Below are 24,660 nucleotides of genomic sequence, written 5' to 3'. Positions count from 1 at the left end.
ACTCCATTGCATTGCATCAAGATGATTTTATTCCAGCAATGCAGCGTACTGTAAACGTAAATCATTCACCCTGGTAAATCTCTGTATCAGTGACATAAATGGAACACGTGGAATTCCATAGCAAAGCTTAAAAGGAACCTATCAGCAAGATTATGCACAGAAATTTACACACAGTATCAGATCAGCACCATTACACTGATTAAAATGATACCTTGGTTGAGGAAATCCATCTTGTGGTTCTTGTTTAATCTCTATTTTCAGTTTTGAGTTAAAGAGATTCTTGTGCGTCGGGGTAAGCCTGAGTGTGTGTGTGTGGGGGGGGTCTTCTTGTGGTGATCTGATTAGGTATTAATAATGAACCACAATACAGCATGAAGGGATAATTAAAATGTAACTTTTAATACTACAAAGTAACAAACTGTCAGATCATTGATCTGTGATGTCCCCCCCAGGGACAAAATAAAAAAGTTAAAAAAATTTTTTCCAAATGTGTAAAAAAAAATATATATATATTCCTAAATAATGAAAAAAATATATATATTATTCCCATAAATACATTTCTTCATCTAAATTAAAAAAAAACAATAAAAGTGCACATATTTAGTATCGCCGCCTCTGTAACAACCCGACCTATAAAACTGGCCCACTAGTTAACCCCTTCAGTAAACACCATAAGACAAAAAAAAAAACGAGCGAAAAAACAATGCTTTATTATCATACCGCCGAACAAAAAGTGGAATAACATGCGATCAAAAAGACAGATATAAATAACCATGGTACCGCTGAAAACGTCATTTTGTCCCGCAAAAAACAAGCCGCCATACAGCATCATCAGCAAAAAAATAAAAAAGTTAAAGTCCTGAGAATAAAGCGATGCAAAAATAATTATTTTTTCTGTAAAATATTTTTTATCGTATAAAAGCGCCAAAACATAAAAAAATGATATAAATGAGGTATCACTGTAATCGTACTGACCCGAAGAATAAAACTGATTTATCAATTTTACCAAACGCGGAACGGTATAAGCGCCTCCCCCAAAAAGAAATTCATGAATAGCTGGTTTTTAGTCATTCTTCCTCACAAAAATCGGAATAAAAAGTGGTCAAAAAACGTCACGTGCACGAAAATATTACCAATAAAAACGTCAACTCATCCTGCAAAAAACAAGACCTCACATGACTCTGTGGACCAAAATATGGAGAAATTATAGCTCTCAAAATGTGGTAACGCAAAAAATATTTTTTGCAATAAAAAGCGTCTTTCAGTGTGTGACGGCTGCTAATCATAAAAATCCGCAAAAAAACTCGCTATAAAAGTAAATCAAACCACCCTTCATCACCCCCTTAGTTAGGGAAAAATTAAAAAAATGTATTTATTTCCATTTTCCCATTAGGGCTAGGGTTAGGGCTAGGGTTAGGGCTAGGGTTAGGGTTAGGGCTAGGGTTAGGATTAGGGTTAGGGCTAGGGTTAGGGCTAGGGTTAGGGCTAGGGTTAGGGCTAGGGCTAGGGTTAGGGTTAGGGCTAGGGTTAGGGCTAGGGTTAGGGCTAGGGTTAGGGTTAGGGCTAGGGTTAGGGTTGGGGCTACAGTTAGGGTTGGGGCTAAAGTTAGGGTTAGGGTTTAGATTACATTTACAGTTGGGAATAGGGTTGGGATTAGGGTAAAGGGTGTGTCAGGGTTAGAGGTGTGGTTAGGGTTACCGTTGGAATTAGGGTTAGGGTGTGTTTGGATTAGGGTTTCAGTTATAATTGGGGGGTTTCCACTGTTTAGGCACATCAGGGGCTCTCCAAACACAACATGGCGTCCGATCTCAATTCCAGCCAATTCTGCGTTGAAAAAGTAAAACAGTGCTCCTTCCCTTCCGAGCTCTCCCGTGTGTCCAAACAGTGGTTCCCCCCAACATATGCAGTATCAGCGTACTCAGGACAAATAGGACAACAACTTTTGGGGTCCAATTTCTCCTGTTACCCTTGGGAAAATACAAAACTGGGGGCTAAAAAATAATTTTTGTGGGAAAACAAAATGATTTTTTATTTTCACGGCTCTGCGTCATAAACTGTAGTGAAACACTTGGGGGTTTAAAATTCTCACAACACATCTAGATGAGTTCCCTGGGGGGTCTAGTTTCCAATATGGGGTCATTAGTGGGGGGTTTCTACTGTTTAGGTACATTAGGGGCTCTGCAAACGCAATGTGACGCCTGCAGACTATTCCATCTAAGTCTGCATTCCAAATGGCACTCCTTCCCTTCCGAGCCCTCCCATGCGCCCAAACAGTGGTCCACCCCGCATATGGGGTATCAGCGTACTCAGGACAAATTGGACAACAACTTTTGGGGTCGAATTTCTCCTCTTACCCTCGGGAAAATACAAAACTGGGGGCTAAAAAATAATTTTGGGGGGAAAGTTTTTTTTTTTATTTTCACGGCTCTGCGTTACAAACTGTAGTGAAACACTTGGGGGTTCAAAGCTCTAACAACACATCTAGATGAGTTCCTTAGGGTGTCTAGTTTCCAAAATGGTGTCACTTGTGGGTGGATTCTACTGTTTAGGTACATTAGGGGCTCTGCAAACGCAATGTGACACCTGCAGACCATTCCATCTAAGTCTGCATTCCAAATGAACTCCTTCCCTTCCGAGCCCTCCCATGCGCCCAAACAGTGGTTCCCCCCCACTTATGGCGTATCAGCGCACTCAGGACAAATTGGACAACACATTTTGGGGTCCAATTTCTCCTGTTACACTCGGGAAAATACAAAACTGGGGGCTAAAAAATAATTTTTGTGGGAAAAAAGTTTTGTTTTATTTTTACGGCTCTGCATTATAAACTTCTGTAAAGCCCTTGGTGGGTCAAAGCGCTCACCACACATCTAGATAAGCTCCTTAGGGGGTCTACTTTCCAAAATGGTGTCACTTGTGGGGGGTTTCAATGTTTAGGCACATCAGTGGCTCTCTAAACGCAACATGGCGTCCCATCTCAATTCCTGTCAATTTTGCATTGAAAAGTCAAACGGCGCTCCTTCCCTTCCGAGCTCTCCCATGTGCCCAAACAGTGGTTTACTCCCACATATGGGGTATCAGCGCACTCAGGACAAATTGTACAACAACTTTTGGGGTCCAATTTCTTCTCTTATCCTTGAGAAAATAAAAAATTGGGGGAGAAAAGATAATTTTTGTGAAAAAATATGATTTTTTATTTTTACAGTTCTGCATTATAAACTTCTGTGAAGCACTTGGTGGGTCAAAGTGCTCACCACACCTCTAGATAAGTTCCTTAGGGGGTCTACTTTCCAAAATGGTGTCATTTGTGGGGGGTTTCAATGTTTAGGCACATCAGGGGCTCTCCAAACGCAACATGGTGTCCCATCTCGATTCCAGTCAATTTTGCATTGAAAAGTCAAATGGTGCTCCTTCGCTTCCAAGCTCTGTCACGCGCCCAAACAGTGGTTTACCCCCACATATGGGGTTTCTGTGTACTGAGGACAAATTGTACAACAACTTTTGGGGTCCATTTTGTTACCCTTGGTAAAATAAAACAAATTGGAGCTGAAATAAATTTTTTGTGAAAAAAAGTTAAATGTTCATTTTTATTTAAACATTCCAAAAATTTCTGTGAAGCACCAGAAGGGTTACTAAACTTCTTGAATATGGTTTTGAGCACCATGAGGGGTGCAGTTTTTAGAATGGTGTCACACTTGGGTATTTTCTATCATATAGACCCCTCAAAATGACTTCAAATGAGATGTGGTCCCTAAAAAAAAAATGGTGTTGTAAAAATGAGAAATTGCTGGTCAACTTTTAACCCTTATAACTCCCTAACAAAAAAAAATTTTGGTTCCAAAATTGTGCTGATGTAAAGTAGACATGTGGGAAATGTTACTTATTAAGTATTTTGTGTGACATATCTCTGTGATTTAATTACATAAAAATTCAAAGTTGGAAAATTGCAAAATTTTCATAATTTTCGCCAAATTTACATTTTTTTCACAAATAAACGCAGGTACTATCAAAGAATTTTTACCACTATCATGAAGTACAATATGTCACGAGAAAACAATGTCAGAACCACTGGGATCCGTTGAAGCGTTCCAGAGTTATAATCTCATAAAGGGACAGTGGTCAGAATTGTAAAAATTGGCCCGGTCATTAGCGTGCAAAACACCCTTGGGGTTAAAGGGGTTAATGGCGGCTGCTGCGGATCCACAGGTCAGTGCAGGACCTGATTGAAACACGCGCTTAGGTAGGAGTAGTGTGGTATGTCCTGATGATGGGGTCACCTGAACCCTGAAATGCGTAGAATAAACCACGTTGAAACCTCTACAATTTTTGGAATTCTTCTTGTGGCAGTGCGGGGATGATCCTTTTTTCTCCTACCTAACTGTGTGACTCACTGGCATTGAAAGTCCAGTGTATACTGTGCAAAAATAAAAGCTCTATTTTTTAATTGGAACCTCTCATGCATTCTGTACATTCCACTGATGGAATGAGAAAACTCAGATTACAAAATTGAAAATAAACCTACATTTTTATGTTTGCAATTCACATTTTATTCACATTTGAATATTACATATATTTAATGAAATAATATTCACTTGTAAATTTCTTTTGACATTTGCAAAATGCTTTACTTAGCATTTTTTACCTTGTAATTTTTCCATATTCATGGAATAAGGTTACATTTACTAGACATTTTGAGGTAATAGCAGGTAAAAGCTATTATCTCCTCTGTAATTTACAGATGAAAATAATGTTTTTAAAAGTATTTCGAATGAAAAAGTTAATCCTAGAACTTTACTGATCCTTTGTTTCCTCATCTATTAGTGTTGTAAGCTTATACATTATTAATATTAATGCCTTTAAACTTCTTTTTACCTTTTCACAGTTTGTTGAATGGATATTTTATTATAGACCAAGCGATACACCATAATAACCAAAGAGACAATATATCCAGTTTTTTTAAGATGTTGTCAACTTTAAAAAATAGTTAGCTATGTCCCTACTATAAATATATAGAACTTATTGACCAGAACTGGACACAATATTCCAGATGCAATCTTACCAAGGAGGAGCAGAAAGCGATAATTACTTCAAGTGATTTAGACTCTATGCTTCTCTCAATGCATCCTAGAAATGTGTTTGCCTATTTTGTTGCTGCATCACACTGTTGACTCATGTGCAGTCTGTGATTTATTGGCATACCCAAGTCTTTTTCACACATGCTGTTGCTTAGTTTTGTATCTTCCATTCTGTAGATGTAATTTTTGTTTTTCTTCCTATATGTAGAATTTTCCATTTTCCCTGTTAAATACTGTTCTGTTAGTCACTGCCCATTGTTCAAGTTTATCTAGATCCTTCTGAATCCTTTCTCTGTCTTCTGTAGTGTTAGCTATCCCTCCTAGCTTTGCAAATTTGATCAGATTACCATCAATTTCCTCATTTATAAAAATGTTCAACAACACTGGGACCAGGACAGAGCGTTGTGGTGCACCACTTAAAACACTGTTCCAATGTGCAACCATTTTTTCCACCTAACCGTAGCCTTGTGAATCCCATACTTGGTCATTTTTTTAATAATGATTGTATGAGATACTTTATCAAATGCTTTGCTGAAGTCGATATTTACTATGTCTTCCACATTTTCCTGATCCACTCGGTCAAGGATTCCATCATAGAAGGAAATTACATTAGTCTAGCATGACTTGTTTGCTAGAAACCCATTCTGGCTCTGGTTAATTACTGTAGTCTTAGGGTACCATCACAATGGCACTTTGATCGCGAGGACGGCACAATCCGTGATGTTCCAGCGATATCATTACGATCTCGCTGTGTCTGACACGCTACTGCGATCAGGGACCCCGCTGAGAATCGTACGTCGTAGCAGATCGTTTGAAACTTTCTTTCGTCGCTGGATCTCCCGCTGACATCGCTGAATCGGCGTGAGTGACGCCGATTCAGCGATGTCTTCACTGGTAACCAGGGTAAACATCGGGTTACTAAGTGCAGGGCCACGCTTAGTAACCCGATGTTTACCCTGGTTACCAGCGTAAACGTTAAAAAAACAAACACTACATACTTACCTTCAGCTGTCTGTCCCCGGCGCTCTGCTTCTCTGCACTCCTCCTGCATCCTGTGTCAGCGCCGGCCAGCTGGAAAGCACAGTGGTGACGTCACCGCTCTGCTTTCCGGCTGACCGGCGCTGACAGTGCAGAGGAAAGCAGAGCGCCGGAGGACAGACAGCTGAAGGTAAGTATGTAGTGTTTGTTTTTTTAACGTTTACGCTGGTAACCAGGGTAAACATCGGGTTACTAAGCGCGGCCCTGCGCTTAGTAACCCGATGTTTACCCTGGTTACCGGGGACCTCGGGATCGTTGGTCGCTGGAGAGCTGTCTGTGTGACAGCTCTCCAGCGACCAAACAGCGACGCTGCAGCGATTGACATCGTTGTCGGTATCGCTGCAGCGTCGCTTAGTGTGACGGTACCCTTATCCAAATACTTACATGTTGTTTAATAATCTGTTGAAAGATCATTCATGGTATAGAAGAAAGGCTCACTGGCCTGTAATTTCCTGCCTCCATCTTCTTTACTTTTTTGAAGATAGGGACAACATTTGCCCTTCTCTAGTGTCCTGGGACTTCTCCTGTTCTCGAGGATTTTTTAAATATTCTGGCCAGTGGATCTGCAATTTACTTTGCTAACTCTTTCAGTACCCTAGGATGTAATTCATCTGGACCAGAAGATTTAATTAATTTAAATTAGCTATATCAGGAGATCTTTATGCACTGTACATTCATATGCCAGTTCTATAAGGCTAAAAAGCCCAATCCAAAATGTGCATAATTGCAGGCAAGACCAGAACATGAGAAATATTCCTGCTTCCTCCCCAGAGCAACACAGGCAATTAGAGTTGGTGATGCCCATTTTGAACACCACCCCAGGTAATCTGTATGCTCACTCTATGTATGACATACAACTGTGAGAGTCTACAATGTTCACTTAGTGAGAGACTGGGGACATTTTCTATGATAAAAGACCACCTCTCTTCAGAAATGACCTCAACTCCAATTCCCATTTTTGTTTAGCCAGCAAAGGATTTTTTTTTTCAGAAAAACAAATAGCAAGTCATATATGCTGGAAATTCCTTAGTAACCCCTGTTGAGCATATAGTGTCTAAAGCAGAGGTCTCAAACTGCATTCCTCAAGGACCGCAAACAGGTCATGTTTTCAGGATTTCCTTGTACTGCACAGGTGATAATTTAATCACCTACACACACAATGATTACAGCTCCTTGTGCAATGCTAAGGAAATCTTGAAAACACGCATGGTTTGCAGCCCTCGAGGAATGCAGTTTGAGACCCCTGATCTAAAGTAATACCTTTTTGAACCACAATGTTATTTACTTTGAGCTATATATGCATTTTTAAGTTTGACATATTGAAACAATCTATATTCAGGCAGGTGAAACTCCTTCTGTAAAAATTCAAAGGTTTTGAGTGCATTATTACTGATTGGCTAATTAACATATGAATATCTCATGTACCGCCAATTTCCAAATTCAGATAACTTCGCAATTTCTGGGAGATATTTGCTATTCCTTATGCGTGAATATATTGTATAGAATTCTATTTCTCTAAATTGTATTACCTTAGACCAAACTTTACTAATAAGGCCCAATGTAGGGAATTTCAGTAGGCTATTAAATTTCCCCACCTCCAGACTGCTTACCAGAGGTCCCCTACCTGCCACATTTTGGATAATGTTGCTTATTGAATCTTTTGGTAACGTCTCCTTCCACCTCCTTAGATGCTGGCATCTCAAATGCCAAAATGCCAAAAAAATATAACCATAGATTAGGTAATGGCAAGCCTCCTTCAACCCTGGGTCTCTGTAGAGTTTTTAACTTGTTTCTGGAGAGTCCCTTATGCCAGATTAGGTCTCCAAAAAGTAGGTTTATCTTGTGAAATCAATTTAGGAGTAGGCAACCTGTGGATGTTCGGGTTCGGCAGGTTTGGATGAACACCTAAAAAAAATTTGGTTTTGGTACCTGAACCCCGACCCCTTTCAGATGATTGGGGTGCATGAACATCAGTTGTTTAACATGCTGTCATCTGCATGATAACATGGCAAACATGGCCTTTGAGCAACAGTAAGAACATTACTGCCAGTCAGAAAACTTCCGTTGCCATGCTATCAGATGACAGCGTGAGCCAGCAGCTGTGACCAGAGGTAAAAAGTTTACCTCCAGTCACACACATTGGCTGATAAGAGAGGACTACTCTTATCAGCCTTTACCTGATGTCACTGATAGCAGCGAGAGCAGGCATAGCTGATGGGAGTATTCATCAGCGAGAGCCGGTGCTATAAATAAATAAAATTACAAAATTACTTGTGGTCTCTTCAATTTTTGATAACCAGTGCAGGAAAAACTGACAGCTGCGAGCTTCAGCCCTCAGCTGTCAACTTTATCATGGCTGGGTATTAAGAATAGAGGGATCAACTAGCTATTATTTTAAAATTAATAAAACAAACCATGTGGGGTCCCCCTATTTTTAACAACTAGCTAAGCTAAAGCAGACAGCTGGGGCTGTGTTGTGAGTTCCGTTCTGGAGCTCCCTCTTGTGGTTGCTGATGGTATGTTTGCGATTTCTGCCCTTGGGCTCCCTCTGGTGGTTTCGAGTGGAGCTGCTGCTCCGTTAGGTAGCTGTGGCAGCTGCCTTCACTAATCGCCTTGCCTGGGTTTGTTATTTAAACCTGCTCTGGGCCTTAGTCCATGCCTGCTGTCAATGTTCTTGGTTGGATTTGATTCTTCCCTTGGATTTCTCATATGGCCAGTCCTTGTCTGCAAAAGATAAGTTTTGCTAGTTTTGTTTGTCCATTTGTTTGGACTCTATTGCTTTGCATTTTTGTCTCTTTTGTCCAGCTTGTCACTATGTCTTATTCAGGCTAGCTGGAAGCTCTGGGAAAGCAGATTTGCCCCTCCACACCGTGAGTCGGTGTGGAGTTCATTTTTGTAAACTCTGCGTGGATTTTGTAGTTTTTAATACTGACCGCACAGTATCCTTTGCTCTCTGTCTATCTAGTTTAGTTTTGGCCTCCCTTTGCTGAAATCTAATTTCATTTCTGTGTTCGTCATTTCCCTCTCCTTTCACAGTCAATATTTGTGGGGGGCTGTCTTTCCTTTTGGGGGTTTCTCTGAGGCAAGATAGCTTTCTATTTCCTTCTTTAGGGGTAGTTATATCTGAGGCTGTGACGAGGTGTCTAGGGAGTGTCAGGAACATCCCACAGCTATTTCTAGTTGTGTTGTTAGGATTAGGGACTGCGGTCAGTAGAGATACCACCTTCTCAGAGCTCGTTCCATGTTGCGTTTTAGCCACCAGGTCATTTCAGTGTGGCCTCTTAACCACCAGGTCAAAACAGGGCTGGTATTCTCAGGCTGGTAAGGGGCCATGAATATTGGCCCCCCTAGCCTAAAAATAGCATCCCGCAGCCACCCCAGAACTATGCCCGATCTATAGCTCAACTTACCACTGTTGCACTAGCAAATAGGACAATGGTTGTGGGGTTCATGACAGCTGTTTTCTGACTGCTGACATAAAGCCCACTGGTTAGTAATGGAGAGGCGTCTATAAGATGCTCCCATTTCTAACCCCATAGTTAGATGGTATCCAGGTTCCCAATGCAGCTTCTCCAGTTAGTGCTATAGCTTGCCGAATAAGGAGGGATTTTTGCTCATTTGTTCTTATAAGCACTGTGCTCTTTGCCTAGGAGAACAGTCACCACCTAGCAGTGGTGGTGGTAACCTAGTTAAGGGTCAGTAAACTATAGAACAGGGAAAAGAGATTTTTTTTAAAGTTGCTTGTTTTTGCTATTTTAACCATTTGTGATGATAAAATTAATGCTTTAAATGAGGCTTCTTTACAAGTAGCTATGAAGACATGCTGACACTAGAAATGCTGCCCTGTGTCAGGAGCAAATTGGTAGACAAGCAGTCAGCAAAACAACCAAAACTAATGTTGTATCATCAAAGTCCAACCGTTTTCTTGGTGGGTAACCCTTTTAACATCAAGTCAATAGCTCTGCCTGATATAACAATATTGTATATAAAGAAGTTTGATCTACTGTGCATTTGTCAACAAACATTTGAGGTCCCATGTGAACAATACAGGGCAATGGGTTTTGTCGAATGACTTGATCTGGTCTATGAATACTTACTAAACCAAGTAGTCTTTAATAATGCAACATATAATTTGCTTCATTTTAGCTCACAGTGTTACTAAGAAATTTAATAAGAGGTGGAGACTAATGAAAAGGTAGCACATTTTGGACATGTCAAGGACCTGGTGCCAGACGGCACTCATTGAAATGTAATATAAATATAAAATCATAGCTTAAGGTACAGTGGTGCCAAAGCCACTTCTTAGCTGCATCTCTCTAAAATTAGGATGTTTTTGACATGACATTAATTTCATCAGACACTTGCAGAAAGTTTCCTTCATGGGGATAAACTTGTGGGGATAAGATACATCAACTAAATAGATGGCTATACAATTGTTGAATTCATTTCGCCTGCATGACAGTTACGGTACCTTTTCACATACGCTTAGTCACAGACTTCCATTAAGTGGATGGAGTCATTGAATGGATGTTTTATAAATCCATTAATTTTTACAAATCCAGGATAGCCAAATAAAATACATTTGCAGCAGCAACACTTGGATGACGAGGCTAAAATAATAAATATAAACCATTTGAAATAATACTACTTTATGCTGTGCATTGTAAATGATCAATTATGTCACTAGGAAACTGTATGAATGAGCAGTGAACTTACTTGTGCCCAATTTTACAGGTTATAAATTTCAACAAATTTGTGCAGTTACAATATTTTAGGTTTGGTGTTATTGATTTTGGACTAAATGAACATTAAAAATGTTAACCTGAATTAACTATTTTACATTAATCCACATCGTTACCAGTGCTTAAAGAGGATCCTTACTGCGCCAAATGAAAAAATAGCTGAACGCTGTTTTACCTGGTAATAAAAAAGAAGGGTGAAATCCAACTCTTTCGTTAAGAGAATTTTTATACAGTATCAAATCTACTGATATTTAAATTAGACAGGATTTTTTTTATATATATATATATTTTTTTAAATAAAAAAATCTTAATAATAAAAAAATAATAATATGCACCTCAACACTCATCTATCCAAACAAAAATATATAGCAGCACTATTTATAGACTAAGTCATAAGGAAAAATTGATTATTGGTATCTACTGTATAATTGTCTAAGGGTCACTTCCATCTGTCTGTCTGTCTTTTTGTCTTTCTGTCTGTCTGTCTGTCACGGATATTCATTGGTCGCGGCCTCTGTCTGTCATGGAAATCCAAGTCGCTGATTGGTCGTGGCAAAAAAGCCAAAAACCAATCAGCGACGGCACAGTCCGGCGGCAAAATGGCCGCTCCTTCCTCCCCGCAATCAGTGCCCGCTCCATAATCCCCTCCAGTCATCGCTCACACAGGGTTAATGGCAGCATTCACCGCAGTGTAACGCACTCGGTTAACGCTGCTATTAACCCTGTGTGACCAACTTTTTACTATTCATGCTGCCTATGCAGCTTCAATAGTAAAAAGATCTAATGTTAAAAATAATAAAAATTTTTTAAAAAATAGCTATATACTCACCGTCCGTCGCCCCCCCCCCCCCCCGGATCGGAAACAGGCCTTTCCCGCTCCTTTGCGACACCCCGGTGACCGCTCCATGCATTGTGGTCTCGCGAGATGATGACGTAGCGGTCTCGCGAGACCGCAATGCACTCTTAAGACGGGAGCACGCAAGGAGCATCGGAAAATGCTTCGCTTGGATCCGGGGGCCAACGGAGGGTGAGTATATCCCTATTCTTTATTTTAATTTTTTTTTACAGGGATATGGTGCCCACATTGCTATATTCTGCGTGGGCTGTGTAATATTTTACATGGGCTGTGTTATATACTATGTGGGCTTGGCAACATACTACGTGGGCTGTGCAATATACTGCGTGGGCTGTGCTATATACATACGTGGGCTGTGCAATATACTACTACATCATCATCTCGCGAGACCGCAATGCACTCTTGAGACTGGAGCGTGCAAGGAGCATTGGAAAACGCTTCACTTGGATCCGGGGGCCAACGGAGGGTGAGTGTATCCCTATTTTTTATTTTAATTTTTTTTAACAGGGATATGGTGCCCACATTGCTATATTCTGCGTGGGCTGTGCAATATTTTACGTGGGCTGTGTTATATACTATGTGGGCTGGGCAACATACTACGTGGGCTGTGCAATATACTGCGTGGGCTGTGCTATATACTACGTGGGCTGTGCAATATACTACATGGGCTGTGCAATATACTACTTGGGCTGTGCAATGTACTGCGCGGGCTGTGCAATGTACTGCGCGGGCTTTGGAATGTTCTGCGCGGGCTGTGCAATGTACTACGCGGGCTGTGCAATGTACTGCGCAGGCTGTGCAATATACTGCGCGGGCTGTGCAATATAGTATGCGGACTGCAATGTACAAAGCGGGCTGTGCAATATACTGCGTGGGCTGTGCTATACACTATGTGGCCTGTGTTATATACTGCGTGCGTGGTACTGCGCGGGCTGTGCAATATACTACGTGGGCTGTGCAATATACTACGCGAGCTGTGCAATATACTACGTGTGCTGTGCAAAATACTATGTGGGCAGTGCAATATACTATGTGGGCTGTGCAATATACTGCGTGAGCTGTGCAATATACTCCGTGGGCTGTGCTATGTACTCCGTGGGCTGTACTATATACTCCGTGGGCTGTGCTATATACTCCGCGGGCTGTGCTATATACTACATGGCTGGGCTATATACTACGTGTCTGTGCAATATACTACGTAGCTGTGCTATATACTACATGGCTGGCCGGGAACAATCAGCGAAAGGCGCAGTCCAGCCGCGAATTGGCGTGGGATTTGAACCACGCTTCGCAGCCGGCCGAATCTTGTGTATTTAATGTATTATTCTAAAATCTTCATAAATAAACTACAGTACATGCACATTCTAGAATACCCGATGCGCTAAAATCGGGCTACCATCTAGTCTACTATATAATTGTCTAAGGGTTTCTTCCGTCTGTCCTTCTGTCTGTCGCGGATATTCATTGGTCGTGGCCTCTGTCTGTCATGGAAATCCAAGTCGCTGATTGGTCATGGCAAAACGCCCACGACCATTGCCACGACCAATCAGCGATGGGCACAGTCTGGTGGCAAAATGGCCGCTCCTTCCTCCCCACAGTCAGTGCCCGCTCCATACTCCCCTCCAGTCAGCCCTCACACAGGGTTAATGGCAGTGTTAATTGACCGCGTTATGTTGCGGTGTAGTGCACTCCATTAACGCAGCTCTTAACCCTGTGTGACCAACTTTTTACTATTGATGATGCATATGCATTTGTAATATTACAAATAATAATAATAAAAAGAAGTTATTCTCACCCTCCTCACAAATGACACATCAGACTATCCCTTTCACATTATCCATGTCCCCTTCCCATCAGGAGATTATTTCCCTTGTCATTCTCAAGGGAATAGACAAGATTCTGCTGGGAATACCCTGGCTCCGTTTCCACTCCCCACATATTGAGTGGACCTCTGGGAGGATATTGGGTTGGAGTGACTCATGTAAGGGCAGATATGTGAGGGAGTGCGTTCAGGTTACCACTACAGAGATACCCGCAGATCTTACTTCCCTTCCCAAGTGCTATTGATCCTAAGCAGACGTGTTCTCCAAAAAGGCTGCGGAGACCCTTCTGCCTCACCGCCCCTATGACTGTCCTATTGATCTCATGTCTGGAGCAGAAACTCCTCGGGGACGGGTCTATCCCCTCTCTCTCCCAGAAATTGAGGCTATGTCCCAATACATCCAGGAGAATTTGGCAAGAGGGTTCACTAGGAAGTCAGTGTCACCTGCAGGGGTGGGGTTATTCTTCGTGCAGAAGAAGAATGGAGAATTACTTCCATGCATTGTTTACAGAGGTCTTAATGCCATCACCATTAACCCCTTCATGACCCAGCCTATTTTGACCTTAAAGACCTTGCCGTTTTTTGCAATTCTGACCAGTGTCCCTTTATGAGGTAATAACTCAGGAACGCTTCAATGGACCCTAGCGGTTCTGAGATTGTTTTTTCGTGACATATTGGACTTCATGTTGTTAGGGTTGGCGGAAAGCACCAAATATATAGTTTATTAGATGGAATTGGTGCGTTCGCAACACGGGATCCACCGTGCAGGAAAGTACCTGCTGCTAAGTAAGACGGACTATATGGCGGTACTATAAGTATACATACAAGGGTTAACTTCACCCTGCGTGAAGGAAGCGATCCTGTTGCGTCACAGGACCGCGGTACCGCACATAGAGCGCGAGCAATAAGTCAGCGAACACAACCCCAACTAGGATTGAAGTCCGATTAGACCACTGCTGGCACAACACCGCAACTGGGTGTGTAAGGAAACTATCGAAATAGTAAATAAAGGCACGAGAGTGCGTGCGGTGCCGCACAAACAGACGCCGCTAACCACCCATGCTTGGGTAAGGAAAGCGCACGGCGCCGTACAGGCGGTCACAGCAACTAGACGCTGTTATGTGTGTTTTGTGCTGATGGCTAGTCGGGCGCTAGATAGCTACCATCATCCGCAGTCAACAACACTAGGGAGGGATATTTAGGAGCTTTCATCCTTCGACATACATCCATCTACACACACATATTTTCAAGACAATACTAGCGCATGGCCGTGCGGTCATGCGCAGTTTATATAGTTGCAGCACAGGAAGCTGCTACTGAAGTTTTTGTCCTTTCAGGACCTTCCAGAAGGACAAATGGAAAGTGCTGCAGTACCTGAGCATGTTTTGCCCTTTCAGGACCTTCCAGTAGGACCAATGGAATGTACTGCAGCACCTGAGCATGTGAGCGAACATGTGGCCCTCGACCTCCAATGGGAGTCCCTGCCCTGGGCATGCTCAGTGTGAGTAAACAAGGACTTAGTCCCAGAGAGGCTCGCTCGCCGCAGATCAGTGCAGAGTACCATAGGAAAGCCAGAAAAGGCAGTAGTGACCCTATGCACCGAATCAGCCTCAGCGAGACGCTGGGAGCGACGTCTCCGCTGAGCAGAGCCCACTGCAGCCGATACAGAATGGGAGACCGCAGCAGACATGGATCGAGATTCCTTCTGTGCAGCAGAGGAAACTCGACTCCTAACACATGTTAGTGGTAAATTTAGGTCAATAAATTCTGTGTTTATTTGTCATAAAAACGAAAATTTCGCAATTTTCACAAATTAAATTTTATTCTGTTAAACCAGAGAGTTATGTGACACAAAATAGTTAATAAATAACATTTCCCACTTGTATACTTTACATCAGCACAATTTTGGAAACAAATTTTTTTTTTGCTAGGAAGTTATAAGGGTTAAAATTTGACCAGCGATTTCTCATTTTTACAACGAAATTTACAAAACCATTTTTTTTAGGGACCACCTCACATTTGAAGTCAGATTGAGGGGTCTATATGGCTGAAAATACCAAAAAGTGACACCATTCTAAAAACTGCACCCCTCAAGGTGCACAAAACCACATTCAAGAAGTTTATTAACCCTTCAGGTGCTTCACAGCAGCAGAAGCAACATGGAAGGAAAAAATGAACATTTACATTTTTTGTCACAAAAATGATATTTCAGCAACAATTTTTTTATTTTCCCAATGGTAAAAGGAGAAACTGAACCATGAAAGTTGTTGTCCAATTTGTCCTGAGTACGCTGATATTTCATATGTGGGGGTAAACCACTGTTTGGGCGCAAGGCAGGGCTTGGAAGGGAAGGAGCGCCATTTGACTTTTTGAATGAAAAACTGGCTGCACTCTTTAGCGGACTCCATGTCGCGTTTGGAGAGACCCTGTGTGCCTAAACATTGGAGCTCCCCCACAAGTGACCCAATTTTGGAAACTGGACCCCCCAAGGAACAAATCTACATGCCTAGTGAGCACTTTAAGCTCTCAGGTGCTTCACAAATTGATCCGTAAAAATGAAAAAGTACTTTTTTTTCACAAAAAATTTCTTTTCGCCTCAATTTTTTCATTTTCACATGGGCAATAGGATAAAATGGATACTAAAATTTGTTGGGCAATTTCTCCCGAGTACGCCAATACCTCATATGTGGGGGTAAACCACTGTTTGGGCACACGGCAGGGCTCGGAAGGGAAGGCGCGCCTTTTGACTTTTTGAATGGAAAATTAGCTCCAATTGTTAGCGGACAGCATGTCGCGTTTGGAGAGCCCCTGTGTGCCTATGCATTGGAGCTCCCCCACAAGTGACCCCATTTTGGAAACTAGACCCCCCAAGGAACTTATCTAGATGCATACTGAGCACTTTAAACCCCCAGGTGCTTCACAGAAGTTTATAACGCAGAGCCATGAAAATAAAAAATAATTTTTCTTTCCTCAAAAATGATTTTTAGCCTGGAATTTCCTATTTTGCCAACAGTAATAGGAGAAATTGGACCATAAATGTTGTTGTCCAGTTTGTCTTGAGTACGCAGATACCCCATATGTGGGGGTAAACCACTGTTTGGGCGCACGGCAGGGCTCGGAAGGGAAGGCACGCCATTTGGCTTTTTAAATGGAAAATTAGCTCCAATCATTAGCGGACACCATGTCGCGTTTGGAGAGCCCCTGTGTGCCTAAACATTGGAGATCCCCCACAAATGACCCCATTTTGGAAACTAGACCCCCAAAGGAACTAATCTAGATGTGTGGTGAGCACTTTAAACCCTCAAGTGCTTCACAGAAGTTTATAACGCAGAGCCATGAATATAAAAAACAAATTTTCTTTTCTCAAAAATGATTTTTAGCCCGCAATTTTTTATTTTCCCAAGGGTAACAGGAGAAATTTGACCCCAATATTTGTTGTCCAGTTTCTCCTGAGTACGGTGATACCCCATGTGTGGGGGTAAACTACTGTTTGGGCACATGCCGGGGCTCGGAAGTGAAGTAGTGAAGTTTTGAAATGCAGACTTTAATGGAATGCTCTACGGGCATCACGTTGCGTTTGCAGAACCCCTGATGTGGCTAAACAGTAGAAACCCCCCACAAGTGACCCCATTTTGGAAACTAGACCCCGAAAGAAACTTATCTAGATGTGAGGTGAGCACTTTGAACCCCCAAGTGCTTCACAGAAGTTTATAACACAGAGCAGTGAAAATAATAAATACGTTTTCTTTCCACAAAAATAATTTTTTAGCCCAGAATTTTTTAATTTTCCCAAGGGTAACAGGAGAAATTTGACCCCAATATTTGTTGTTCAGTTTCTCCTGAGTATGGTGATATCCCATATGTGGGGGTAAACTACGGTAAACTACTGTTTGGGCACACGTCGGGGCTCGGAAGTGAAGTAGTCAAGTTTTGAAATGCAGACTTTGATGGAATGCTCTACGGGCGTCACGTTGTGTTTGCAGAGCCCCTGATGTGGCTAAACAGTAGAAACCCCCCACAAGTGACCCCATTTTGGAAACTAGACCCCGAAAGGAACTAATCTAGATATGTGGTGAGCACTTTGAACCCCCAATTGCTTCACAGACGTTTACAACGCAGAGCCATGAAAATAAAAAATCATTTTTCTTTCCTCAAAAATGATGTTTTAGCAAGCACTTTTTAATTTTCTCAAGGGTAACAGGAGAAATTGGACGCCAGTAATTGTTGCGCAGTTTGTCCTGACTATGCTGGTACCCCATATGTGGGGGTAAACCACTGTTTGGGCACACGTCGGGGCTCGGAAGGGAGGGAGCACCATTTGACTTTTTGAATAAAAGATTGGCTGGAATCAATGGTGGCGCCATGTTGCGTTTGGAGACCCCCTGATGTGCCTAAACAGTGGAAACCCCTCAATTCTAACGCCAACACACCCCTAACCCTTATCCCAACTGTAGCCGTAACCCTAACCACAACCCTAACCCCAACACACCCCTAACCACAACCCTAACCCCAACACACCCCTAACCCTAACCACAACCCTAATTCCAACCCAACCCTAACCCTAAGGCTATGTGCCCACGTTGTGGATTCGTGTGAGATTTTTCCGCACTATTTTTAAATATCCGCGGGTAAAAGGCTTTTTGTTTTACCTGCGGATTTACCGCGGATTTCCAGTGGTTTTTGTGCGGATTTCACCTGCGGATTCCTATTGAGGATCAGGTGTAAAACGCTGCGGAATCTGCACAAAGAATTGACATGCTGCGGAAAATACAATGCAGCGTTTCCGCGCTGTATTTTCCGCACCATGGGCACAGCGGATTTGGTTTTCCATATGTTTACATGGTACTGTAAACCTGATGGAACACTGCTGTGAATCCGCAGTGGCCAATCCGCTGCGGATCCGCATTCAAATCCGCACCGTGTACACATAGCCTAATTCTAAAGGTATGTGCACACGCTGCGGAAAACGCTGCGGATCCGCAGCAGTTTCCCATGAGTTTACATTTCAATGCAAACCTAAGGGAAACAAAAATCGCTGTACACATGCTGCGGAAAAACTGCACGGAAACGCAGGGGTTTACATTCCGCAGCATGTCGCTTCTTTCTGCGGATTCCACAGCGGTTTTACAACTGCTCCAATAGAAAATCGCAGTTGTAAAACCGCAGTGAAATGTGCAGAAAAACCGCGGTAAATCCGCCATAAATCCGCAGAGGTTTAGCACTGTGGATTTATCAAATCCGCTGCGGAAAAATCTGCAGAGGACCAGAATACGTGTGCACATATCGAAACCCTAACCCTACCCCTACCCCTAACCCTACCCCTACCCCTAACCCTAACCCTAACCCTAGTTCTAACTCCAACCTTAGTGGGAAAAAAAATAAATATTTATTTTATTATTGTAAAAAAAAAAAATATTATAATATATAATATAAAAATAAAGATTATTATTAAAAAAATAAAGATTATTATTGTCCCTACCTATGGGGGACAAAGGGGTGGGGTCATTTACTGTTTTTTTTATTTTGATCACTGCGATAGGTTTTATCACAGTGATCAAAATTCACATTGGAACGAATCTGCCGGCCGGCAGATTCGGCGGGCGCACTGCGCATGCGCCCGCCATTTTGGAACATGGCGGCGCCCAGGAAAGAAGACGGACGGACCCCGGGAGGGGGGTGGATCGGAGCATGGGGGGGTGGATCGGTGTGCGGGCGGGTGGATCGGTGTGCGGGCGGGTGGATCGGTGTGCGGAGGGGTGGATCGGTGTGCGGGCGGGTGGATCGGTGTGCGGGGGGGTAGATCGGTGTGCAGGGGGGTGGATTGGAGCACGGGGGGTGGGATTGGAGCACGGGGGAGCGGACAGGAGGACGGGGGAGCGGAGCACAGGACGGAGGGGGGCGGATCACAGATCGGAGGGCTGGGGGGGCGATCGGTGGGGTGGGGGCGCAAAAGTGTTTCCAGCCATGGCCGATGATACTGCAGCATCGGCCATGGCTGGATTGTAATATTTCACCAGTTTTTTAGGTGAAATATTACAAATCGCTCTGATTGGCAGTTTCACTTTCAACAGCCAATCAGAGCGATCGTAGCCACGGGGGGGTGAAGCCACCCCCTCTGGGCTAAACTACCACTCCCCCTGTCCCTGCAGGCCGGGTGAAATTGGAGTTAACCCTTTCACGCGGCCTGCAGGAGCCCAATCCGGCCATGACGCATATGCTGTGTCACAGGTCGGATTGGCACGGGTTTTCATGACGCATACGCTGTGTCAAAGGTCGGGAAGGGGTTAAGAATAAGTACCCGTTGCCCCTGATTTCTGAGCTCTTTGATAGGCTACTGGGAGCAAGGTTATTTACCAAATAAGATCTGCTGGGTGGTTTGGTGTGCACTCTGTAAGCCAGTCACGTGATCTATTACTTGTCAGTGACTTCACACAAGGTCCTGCAGCCAGGCTGCTCCTTGCCGACTCTATCTCAGGACAGAGCCTCTTCTGTCAGTGCATGGCAGATTTTTCTTTTGCTTGGGAGATAAGCCTGTCACTGGCCTGGACAGCGCCTCCCAGACTATTGTTCTTTTGTTGCCTAACACTTCACTACCCATCCCCCTCTGGGACATTTGTTTGCACTGGACACAGAAACCAAGTGGACACCTTCTCAAGGACCTTCCAGGACACAGGGGATAGTATTTACATACAGCACAAAAGACTGAGGTAATACATTTTCGCACCTATGGTAATATATTTTTGCAAGTTTTACATGGTGTTATGTCCTTATTTATATTTTTACTGAAATTTTAGCGCAAATATTTTTATATATTTTTATATTGCTTATAACCTGATTTGCATCCATGAGGGGGACGAATGGAAGGTGGCTTTTAATATGAATATCTGGTGATGCCTTTCGGGCTCTGTAATGCCCCAGCTGTTTTCCAAGACTTTGTTAACGATATTTTCTGGGATATGCTCTCCACCTCGGTCGTAGTCTGTCTCGATGATATTCTCATCTTCTCTGCAGATATTGACTGCCACCGGAGAGATATTTGCAGTCTTCAACCTCTTACAGGAAAATTCCCTTAATGCAAAGTTGGAGAAATATGTGTTTGAGCAGGAGTCTTTACCTTTCCTGGGCTATATCATCTCCGCCCAGGGATTGGCTATGGATCCTGCCAAACTACAGGCTGTGATGGACTGACAAGAACTCCATTCTCTTAAAGCGGTGCAGCACTTTATGGGGTTAATTAATTACTATCGCCAGTTCATCCCCCACTTCTCAACTTTGGTAGCTCCCTCGGGGACAGGGAGTTGCTAGCAATGAAGTTGGCCTTCTCGGAGTGGAGACATCTATTGGAAGGGGCTCCCTTTCCCTTCCAAGTCTTCACTAAAAACAAAAATTTGGTGTACTTACGAACAGCCCAGTGGCTAAATTCTCGTCAGGCCAGATGGTCCTTGTTCTTCTCCAGGTTCCACTCCACCCTCCATTTTCTCTCTGGGGAGAAGAACATTCGTGCTGATGCTCTCTCTCACTCCGTTGTGTCTTCTGAGGAGGAGAAAGGGGAGCCTTGGCTTATTGTCCCTTCTGAGAGCCTGAGAACCGTTGCTCCGGTTTTGATAGAGTCAGTGCCTCCGGGCAAGACTTTTGTACCTACTAATTTGCGACCGGAGGTTCTCTCTAGGGCTCATTCGTACAGGGTGGGTGGACATTTTGGGACAAAGAGGACATCTGAGCTGCTGGCGAGTATGTACTGGTGGCCTCATATGCTCCGTGGCGTCGGAGAATATATTCAGGCATGTGTCTCCTGCGCCAAAAATAAGCCTCCTCGACAACGGCCAGCTGGGTTACTTTATCCCTTGCTGGTGGCAGACAGGCCCTGGGAGATGGTCGGGATAGACTTTGTGATGGGCTTACCCAAGTCTCGTGGCTGCACCATCATTTGGGTTATCACCGACCATTTTTCTAAAATGATTCACTTGGTGCCGCTTCCACGGCTACCTTCTGCATGGGCCTTGGCAGCGTTGTTTATAAAACACATCTTCCGCCTACATGGTATGCCAGACAAAATTGTCAGTGACCAGGGTCCCCAGTATGAGGTTCGCATGACCACACGGCCATGCGCTAGTATAAATCTGTTATGAGATTTGCTCCAGTGTGGTCTTGTGTGTATGTATTTAGGGCCCCAGCTGAAATAAGCCCTAGAATACCAGTACCTCCGGTGAGGAGTTTTGTGTATATGTATTCAGGGTCCTGGCTAAAATAAGCCCCTAGTATACTGGCACCTCCGGTGAGGAGTTTGTGTGTGTGCAAGACCACTGACTGCTATCAGCTCAGCAGTTAGCTGTGTACTCCTGTGAGTCTAACAGGGCACAGTGCTTTCTTATGTCAGCGACTCTGTGAAGTAACAGAGTGTGCTTATACCGCCATATAGTGCCATTTACTAGCAGCAGGTTCCTCCTGCACGGTGGACCTAGGCCTGTGAACGCACCAATAACTTCATCTATTTACTCGGTGTGTTCTGCTAGCTCTAACATCAGGTGTGACTACATTAAAAGTAAGCAAAATTCTGTCAAGAAATGCATGGGCTCAGGAATACTTTCATTACTCCCATAATTCATTTTCTGTTAATACAGTTCACAATACAATGCACAAATACAAGTTCAAGTTTTTATATGCAAAGAAGACGCCATACATCAACACAACACTGTGTTCATCTATGGGCCAAAGCTTATTTTAAATATACAGGACAAAGTGGACAACTGTTCTGTGGTCAGATGAATCAAAATTAAGAATGTTTATGCAAACCATGGACGTGTACTGTGATTTCAAGAGTAGAGGAACCATACAGCTTGTTACCTGCACACAGCCCAAAAGCCTGCATCTCTGATGGGATGGGGTTGCATTAGTGTTCATAGCAGGTGTAGTTTCCACATCTTGAAAGGCACTATCAATGCATTTTATAGAGATTTTAGAACAACACATTCTACTATGCAGGCAACATTTATTTTAGGGAAGTCTTTGCATATTTCAACAACACAATGCTAAACCACATACTGCATCCATAACAACAGCTTAGTTTTATAGAAGAGTTGGGTTGATGAACTGGCCATCTGCAGTAGAGACCTTTCACTCCATCCTGGACGAAACTAAAGGATGCCTTTTCATACCGTAGGCCTGGGACGTTCCGGGATTTATCATTAAGCCTTGCCGCTGTCTCTCTCATGCTGCTCTGATGCTTTCCACCTCTTGTCTCATACTGCCCTGGACTTTTGAGCTTCTCCTCATAGACTCATTCCTCTCACAACCTGATGGCTCTGCTCAACTCTTTCAACTGATTACCTCAGGGAGACACTCTCCCCGCCACTACCTGACCCACCCCCTTTCTTAACTGTCACCATTCTGACTGAAACCAGCTCTTATCTCAATCTAATGTCCAACTCTACAGTGCCCCCAGTGTTCTAACTCCTAAATGACCCCTTATTAATACTAAGCCTTAGGCTATGTGCCCACGTTGCAGAAATGCTGCGGAAATGTCCATGGCATTTCTACAACTCCCTGCTGCGGGTAAAACGCATGCGTTATTCGGATGTGTTTTCCTGCAAAACACAAGCGTTTTGCAATCGTTTTTAGCTTGCATAATGCTTGCGCTTTTCCAAGTGATTTCAAGCATCGCTTGGAAAAGTGATTGACAGGTTGGTCACATTTGTCAAGCATAGAGATAGAATGTTAAAAATAATTAAAAAAAATTAAAAATATGTTTTTTCTCACCTTCTGATGGCCCCCAGCTCCTCAGCGGCGCTCCAGGTACATTCCGTTCTCAGGGATGCTTTGCGCGAAGGACCTTTGTGACGTCACGGTCACGTGATCATGACATCATCCCAGGTGATTTGCGCAATGATCCCTGGGAACGGAAGCTGCCGTGTGCACCGCTGAGAGCCGGGAGGACCCCAGGGGCCATCAGAAGGTAAGTATATCCCTATTTTTTATTTTAATTCTTTTTTTTACAGGAATATGATAGCCAGGGCCTGCAGGAGAGTCTCCTCTCCTCCAGACCCTGGGTACCATCCGCACATGAGGTGCTCACTTTACGCATGGTGGGCATAGCCACATGCGGAAAGTGAGCGTTTCAGTGAAATCCTATGGAGGCGGAATCGCTGCGATTCTGCAGAAATATTGAACATGCTGTGGATTTTACCGCTATGCGATTCCGCAGCGGGAAAATCCGCAGCATGGGCACAGCAACTGTGGAATCCCATAGGATTGCATGGAAATGCGTTCTTTAAGCGTTTCTGCTGTGGCAGACATGCATACAAAACGCAATGTGGGCACACAGCCTTACATTATCACTAATTTCCCCTATTTCTAACCCTAGATATATATAACTTACCCAGTACATAAACATGAGCATACAGTGTGACATGTTAATGCACAATAAAACAATACCACAAGTCTCATGACATAAAAAGGTAAAACTACCTGCTTTACTAGGAAAGCATGCAAAGGAATGCAGGGCCCAAGCTAGCCCCCAGAACACCCCTTAAGGCTATGTGCACACGTTGCGGATTAGGCTTAGGAATTTCTAGTACAGATTCTGCCTCTCCTGGTAGAAAATGCACCTGCAGTTCCGCAGCGTTTTTTGTGCATTTTTGCTGTGGTTTTCTTGCAGATTTGCTGCGGTTTTCTATAATGGAATGGGTACAAAAACGCTGCAGATTCACAAAAAAGAAGTGACATGCTACTTCTTTTAAACCGCAGCGTTTCCGCAGCGGATTTTCCGCAAACTGTGCACAACATTTTTTTTTCTCATTGATTTACATTGTACTGTAAATCAATTGCAGATCTGCAGCGTTTCTGCACCTCAAAAAACGCTGCGGATCCGCAGAGAATCCGCAGCGTCTGCACATACCCCAAATCCTAATTTCACAGTTGTTTACAGACTGTGGTTAAAAGAAGAGGGGATGTTACATTATGATAGACATGATTCTGTTCCCACTTTGAGATGTTGCCGCCATCAATTTCTAAATGAGTTATTTAATCAAACAAAATGGAAAAGTATCTAACTTTCACCTTCTAATCTGTGTTTTATGTTGCATTGTGAATAAAATATGGCTATAAGAGATTTCCAAAACATTGCATTCTAGT

At 43.2% G+C, this 24,660-nt stretch overlaps 1 protein-coding gene across 1 annotated transcript in view; it reads left to right on the top strand.

Annotated features, from left to right (window-relative positions):
* ANOS1 (anosmin 1) overlaps positions 1–24,660 on the top strand; it is a 358,629-nt gene that overhangs the window by 213,735 nt on the left and 120,234 nt on the right. The gene's annotated exons all lie outside the window — the stretch shown is intronic.

Source organism: Ranitomeya imitator, chromosome 3 (assembly GCF_032444005.1).
Source record: "Ranitomeya imitator isolate aRanImi1 chromosome 3, aRanImi1.pri, whole genome shotgun sequence".
NCBI classification, from domain to species: domain Eukaryota; kingdom Metazoa; phylum Chordata; class Amphibia; order Anura; family Dendrobatidae; genus Ranitomeya; species Ranitomeya imitator.
This window is presented reverse-complemented; position numbering and strand designations above follow the sequence as displayed.